This window comes from Chrysochloris asiatica, unplaced genomic scaffold, assembly GCF_000296735.1.
Source record: "Chrysochloris asiatica unplaced genomic scaffold, ChrAsi1.0 scaffold00084, whole genome shotgun sequence".
Taxonomy (NCBI): domain Eukaryota; kingdom Metazoa; phylum Chordata; class Mammalia; order Afrosoricida; family Chrysochloridae; genus Chrysochloris; species Chrysochloris asiatica.
The window spans coordinates 4,593,766-4,601,261 of NW_006408602.1; the positions used below are offsets into that span (position 1 = coordinate 4,593,766).

At 39.2% G+C, this 7,496-nt stretch overlaps 1 pseudogene; it reads right to left on the reverse strand.

The window, feature by feature from the left end:
- The window catches only part of LOC102840848, a 178,082-nt pseudogene extending 173,589 nt beyond the window's left edge, over positions 1-4,493 (reverse strand).
- Between the last annotated feature and the right edge of the window lie 3,003 nt (positions 4,494-7,496).

A 7,496-nucleotide genomic window follows, 5' to 3' on the forward strand; every position in this document is an offset into this window, starting at 1 on the left:
CACAATCGAAAGCCTTTGCGTAGTCAATAAAGCACAGGTAAACATCTTTCTGATATTCTCTGCTTTCAGCCAAGATCCATCGGACATCAGCAATGATAGCCCTCATTCCATGGTCTCTTCTAAATCCAGCTTGAACCTCTGGAAATTCTCTGTCAATGTATGCTTGCAGCTGTTTCTGTATTACCTTTAGTAAAACTTTACTCTCATGGGATATGAAAGAGATTGTCCGATGATTTCCGCGTTCCATTGGTTCACTTCTCTTTGGAATGGGCACGAATACGGATCTCTTCCAATCAGTGGGCCAGATAGTGGTCTTCCAAATTTCTTGGCATAGATGAGTGAGTGCCTCCTGTGCTGCATCACTTTCTTAAAAGATTTCAATTTTTATTCCATCAATTCCTGGTTGTTTGTTCTTTGCCAATTCCTTCAATGTACCTTAGACTTCCTCTTTCAGTATCATTGGCTCTTGATCAAATGCTACCTCTTGAAACAGTTGAACGTTAACCATTCCCTTTTGATACAGTGACTCTGTTTATTCCTTCCATCTTCTTTTGATGCTTTCTGTGTCATTCAATCATTTTCCTTGAGAATCCTTCAATAACAAAACTTGAGGCTTAACTTTTTTCTTCAGGTCCCCCAGCTTGAGAAATGCTGAGCGTTTTCTTCCTTTTTGGTTTTCTGAGTCCAGATCTTTGCACATTTTGTTGTAATATTAGGCTTTATCTTCTTGAGCAGATCTTTGAAATTTTCTTGTACCTCCTCATGTCTTCCATTTGTTTTAGCATTTCTACACTGGAGATTAAGTTTCAGTGTCTCTTCTGACATCCATTTTGATCTTTTCCTTCTTTCTTGTCTTCTTAATGATTTTTTGCTTTCTTCATGTATGATGTTCTTGATGTCATTGCACAACTCTTCTGGTCTTCGGTCTGTAGTGTTTAATGTATCAAATCTGTTCTTCAGATGATCTTTAAATTCAGGTGGGATATATTCAACGTCATATTTTGGCTCTTGTGGACTTGTTTTCATTTCCTTCAGCTTAAGTTTGAATTTGCATATGAGTAATTGATAGTCTGTTCCACAGTCTGCCCCTGGCCTTGTTTTCATTGAGGATATGGAGCTTTTCCATTGTCTCTTTCCACAGATGTAGTCAACTTGATTTCTATGTATTACATCTGGTGACACCCATGTGTATAGTCATCTCTTATGCTGTCTAAAGAAGGTATTTGAAATGAACAAATCATTGATTTTGCAGAATTCTATCCTGTGATCTCCAGCATCATTTCTATCACCAAGTCCATATTTTCCAACTACTGATCCTTCCTCTTTGCTCCCAACCTTTGCATTCCAATCACCCGTAATGATCAATACATCTTGATTGAATGTTTGATCTATTTCAGATTGAAGAAATTGGTAGAATTTCATCTTCACTGGCTTGAGTGGTTGGTGCATAAATTTGAATAATAGTGGTATTAACTAGGCTTCCCTATAGGTGAATGGATATTATCCTATCACAGACAGCGTTGTACCTCAGGACTGATCTGAATATGTCCTTTTTGACAATGAATGCAGCACCATTCCTCTTCAATTTGTCATTCATAGCATAGTAAACCATGTGGTCCTTAGATTCAAAATGGCCAATACCTGTCAATTTCAGCTCACTAATGCCTAAGATATCGATGTTTATGTGTTCCATTTCATTTTTTAAAACTTCCATTTTCCCGGATTCATACTTTGTACATTCCACGTTCTAATTTTCAATGGATGTTTACAGCTGTTTCTCTTCCATTACTCTTATGTAAAGCAAATGGAACAATAAAGTTACCTTCTGACTAGCAAATTATGTTGTTGTTAAGTGCTGCTGAGTCAGTTCTGATTCATAGCTCCTTGTATAAGATTTCCAAGGAGCAGCTGGTGGGTTTGAACCACCAACCTTTCTGTAAAGTAGTGCAGCAATTATGCTACTGTGCCACACCAGGACTCATAGCAACTTATGGCCTAACTTGAAAATACAGCCTGTTGCCATCGAGTTGATTCTGACTCGTAGCATCTGTGCTGGTTAGAGTAGACCTGACTGAAAGGGTTTCTAAGCCTCTCTTCTTTACAGAGGCAGATTGCCACATTTTCTCCTACAGAGTATGCTGGTGAGTTCAAAGTGCCAGCCTTTCAGTTAGCAGTGAAACTGCTTTAACCACTTGCAACTAGAGTTCCTTTAGGGAGATGAAACGATGAGGAGCAAATGGGTGTCAAAACGTTTGGCTCAGAATAGGTAGGCTGCGGAAATAAGTTGATATAGAATGTTAAAACTGGAAGGTGCCTTGTAAATCATCCAATTCAGGACCCCTGAAGTTGGCTGTAGGATAGAATCACCTGGTGAAAATAACCAGCAAACAAACAGCTATGATTTAGGTCCCCCATATATAAGGATTCGATTTAATTGATCTGGGGTGGGGTCTAGGGTTTGATTTTTTTGGTTTTTTTTTAAATCTCTAGGAGGTAGAAGACCATAGAAGAATTGATGCTTTGAGTTATGGTGTTGGAGGAGAATATTTAAAGTACTATGGGCTGCCAAAAGAACAAACACTTCTGTGTTGGAAGAAGTACAATCAGAGTGCTCCTTGGAAGCCAGGATGGCCAAACTTCGTCTCTCATACTTTGAATATATTGTCATGTAGGACCAGGTGCTGGAGAAGGATATCATGTTTGGTAAGGTGGAGGGTCAGAGAAAAAGAGGAAGACCCCCAACGAGATGGATTGGCCAAGTGGCAGCATCAATGGGCTCAAGTGTGATAACAATTGTGAGGTTGGCCCAGGACCGGGCAGTGTTTTGTTCTGTTGTGCATAAAGTTGCTATTAGTTGGTACTGTCTCTATGGCACCTAACAACAACAACAGGAAGTGTAAGTGGGGAATCTAAAAGGCAATTAGGGTAAGGAGCACAAGTAAGCCTGTCAACTGGACCCACTTTATGAGTGAACCATTCTTGAGCAGTTAAATAATTTGGTTGCATACTGTTGTAAGATTAACTAGTTCCTTTGAATTAGGAAAACAGATCTCCTGATTCTTAAAGCAGAGCACTTTCCACCACATGGCATTGTCTCTCCTCTTCACTCTGCTTAGCTGTGTGACCATGCTACCTCTCTGATGTTCAGAGTTCCCATGTATGAAACAAGAGCAACACTTATCTGATTTTATCAATGATGCTCACAAGGAGCATCTTAGGATCAAATAATAAATGTAAAACATGCCTGTGAAAATTTAATGGACACTGTCAATTCATTGGGAGGTCCTAGTGATGCAGCAGTGAAAATGCTCAGCTGTTAACTGAAAGGCTCTGTTGAAGAAAGATGTGGCAATCTGCTTTTTAAAGTCTTCAGCCTTAAAAACCCTATTCTGTCCTCCTGGTCACTCTGAGTCAGGGTAATTGATTACAAATGACCCAAAACCCTATTGCTCATTTACTATAATAAGGCAATCTTTTACATCAGGTTTCACTTGAAAAAAAGGCTTTCTTCAATTTTTATCTGAAATATAAGACCACCTCTTGGCAAGTTATTCACTCTTAGATTCAGCCACTTTACTGGCTCTATTGAAAAGTTTTACATACTTATTCCAACATATATATCCAAACCCCCTCACTCCACTGGGATATAATCTCTTCTTAATAGCTTTTTAAAAGAAAACCAAAGTAAGAATCCTTACTAAATGTGCTAGCTTCATGTACTAGACAATATGTATTTTTTATATATATACAGTATTGTGGTGCTGTGGGTTAATGTGCTACACTGCAAAGTCGTTTGAACTGAAAGGTCGGTCCGTGGTTCAAGCGCACCAGCTGTTCCTCAGAAACCCTATGCAGGGTTGCTATGGGTTGTAACCAACTTGAAGGCACTTAACAACAACAACAACAAAAATAAAATAAGAAAGGAGTGCAGTGGCTCCATAGGATAACACTAGACTACAAACCACGAGGTTGGTGTTCAAGCCCAACACCTGCTCCATGGAGAAAAATGAGGCTTTCTGCTCCTGCAATAATTTAAAAGCCTCAGAAACACTATACAGAATCACTATGAGTCAGAACTGATCCCACGGCATTTAACAACAACATAAAATAAGATATAAGATTAAGTGAAGAGAAAGTGCTTTCTACACACCTCCCCATTTGAACCTCCTCAGCAGTCTTACCTTGCTAAGATTTAGCCTTTCCCCTTTGAGACTGCTTGCCTGTCTCCCACTGCTTGCGATGGTCCTGCCCCTCCAAACTTCTACCTTACACAGCAGATTTTCGGCCCCAGCCAACAGTCCCTCCATGCTAGTAAAGGCTCCATCCTCAGTAGGTTTCTTTACTCCAAGAGAAAAGCTACAGGAAGGAGATGCAAGAGAGGCTGTCCACAGAGCAGAAGGCTGCCAGAGGCCAGGGTGCAGTACAGATGGGCTGTACTGCCTAGACGCTGGAGTTCCAGGAGTTTCTTGGGCCACTTGTTGGAGCTTTGACATTATCCAGGATCAATGGGGCTGGCTACTGCTCTAAGCTCATACCCCCTACCTTGGAAAAAAAAAGCAAAATGTACAATTGACAAATGCCTAACTGGTCTCTGAGTAGACTGACCAACGGCTGCCATGATTCCTAGGCCATCAGGATTTATTTCTCCACGGGGAATTACTGGTCTGACTGCCTGGTCCTCATTACCATGAATTATCCAACACTGGAAGTAGGGAGAGGGCTTCTGTGAACACTGCTTTCACCTACCATAAAGTGATGGCAGTTTGCAGAAAAATCATTTCATGGAAGGTCTATAGAACGTGCTGATCTAAGCAGCTAGCATCATTCTCCCTAAATCAATCATACCAGGGTTTCAGTCTAATTGCTGGAATTGGTGTTCAGGCTAAATATGTGAGTAAACACCAGAAAAGTAATTTTTATTACAAAACAGATTTCCGTTTCAGTTAAGGTGCTATATATGAACAGATGCATGCTGCTTACGGATGTCCATTGCCCTGATCCTAGATAATTAATGTTGTTGTTGTTCTTAAGTGCCGTCGAGTTGGTTCCGACCCATAGCGACCCTGTACAGGGTTTCCGAGGGTGTAAATCTTTACAGGAGTATGAAAAGAGGGTGCCTATAAACAAAGGCAGATGCTCCAAGCAAGGCATTACAAATCAAAGCAAACCTAAATGTCCACAGAGGGTATATACCACAATGGGGTAGAAAGGAACCAGACACATTCAGTTTTTAAAACTGCTTCAGGCAGCAGCCTTGTTCCAGAAAAAAACTGGCACCATTTTAAATTCAGTGCCTATTTGCATGCGTACATTTACAACTGTTCAGACAACACAGAGCTTTGCACAGAGCAGGCACCCAATAAAGTGAACTAAATTAATTCTGCAGATACGAAGAGGAAATGGCACATCTCAAAGAGATTTTTGTCAGGCTTGCTAATGAGGGTGATCGCTCTTCAAACTATAGGAGAATAAGACCTGTGACCATCAGTGGGGAAATGTGGATGTTTTTGCTATGGAAAATTGAATCAACTTTCCAAACTTTTTTTGGTTGTCTTTATGCAATATATACACCTTTTTCTTGGAATCTAATCATTTCATCATTTACTGCCTAGCTTAATTTCTGAGATGTTGAAGTGAGAAAGATGGTCACTTTGAGCCTGAGGATCTCTAAGGTAAACTTCAGGCTATAAGTCCCTATGAGAGAACAGGGAATTGAAGCTGACACCTAGCATAGTAGGCATTCATTACATAATTGCATATTCATATTAGGTATAACAATGGTCTTGCTTTTAGAGCATTCTCAGTAACTGATTTCAATTCATGTGTTTATACTCTGTACTTTCACATCTATACAGATGAATTTGCTGTAATTTTAAACATGAAACTAGTACCGCATACTATTTCCTCCTCTTGTCTGTCAGTTTGTGTTGATGTGGTGGATTTCATTTTGCTGTGATTCTGGAAGCTATTCCACAGGTATTTTAAATACCAGAAGGGTCAGCCAAGGTGGACAGGTTTCAGAGGCATTTCCAGACTAGGAAAAGGAGACATGAATATTTAGTCACTGAAAACCTTATGAATAGTAGTACAACACTATCAGCACCAGAATGTTGAAACATGATGAAGAGCACCAGAAAATTATCAGATACAGTGCCAAAGATGAATCCCTCAGGTTGGAAGACACTAAAAATGTGCCTAGGGAAGAGCTGCCTCTTCAAAGTAGAGTTGACTATGATGACAGGAATGGAGTAAAGCCCTAGGGACCTTCATTAACTGATGGGGCACAACTCAAAATGAAGAAAAATAGCTGTAACTATCCATTAATAATCAAAGCATAGAATGTATGAAGTATAAATCTGGGAAAATTGTCAAAAATGAAATGAAACTCATAAACATTGATATCTTAGATACTAATGGCCTGAAATGGATTGCCATTTTGAATCTGAGAATCACACGGTTTACTATCCCAGGAATGACAAATTGAAAAGGATGGTATTGTAATCATCATTAAAAAACATATCAACATTAATCATCACTAAAAAACATATCAACATCATAAAAAACATATCAAGATCTGTCTTAAACTACAACATGGTCTGTGATAAGATAACACCCCTATGCCTACAAGGAAGACCAAAGTCACATTGTCTATGACCATACCACCCTGAATGCCCTGATCTTGGAAGCTAAACAGAGTTGGGCCTACTTAGTACTTGGATGGGAGGCTGTCTGGGAATATCAGGTGCTGTATGTTTTGGACTTCTGGTGTAACACTGTAGGATTCAAGCCACACAAGGAAGACCAGCTAATACAACTATTATTCAAATAAACACACCAACCACTAAAACCAGTGGTAATGAAATTGAAGAATTCTACCAAATTCTTCAGTCTGAAATTGAAAAAACATGCAATGAAGATGTATTGGTAGCTACTGACAGTTGTAATACAAAGGTTGGAAACAAAGAGGAAGGATTAGTAGTTGGAAAACATGGCTTTGGTGATGGAAACGATGTTGTAGATTGCATGATAGAATTTTTTTCTATTATTTTTTAAACATTGAAGATTTATTTTGTAGCTATTTTAACCATCTCTTGTAGAGATTAATATCTAATACATACAAAGTTGCAATCTCTCATATACACAAAAATTAGCTTCTCAGCTGTAAAAAAAAAAGTTTTTATTTTGAATCAAGTGATAGTTTACATGGGAGAATATCAGTTTTACACTTATCATTTCATTGCTATGATTGTAATTCCTTGCATGTATCATCATTCAATAGTATTTGCTTCTATTCGCTCTGTGGTTTTTTGTTTTGTTTTTGTTTTGTGGGGGGTGGAGGCAGAGGTACACAAAACCACTCAGGAATATATAATAATTTAAACAACCAAAGGGCACATTCTGCAAGCCTGCCTCCTGGCTGCCAGCACACAGCCTTTCTCTTTCCATGAGTCTAGAGTCCTCAGCTGCTCTCTCTCTGCAGGATAGAATTTTGCATG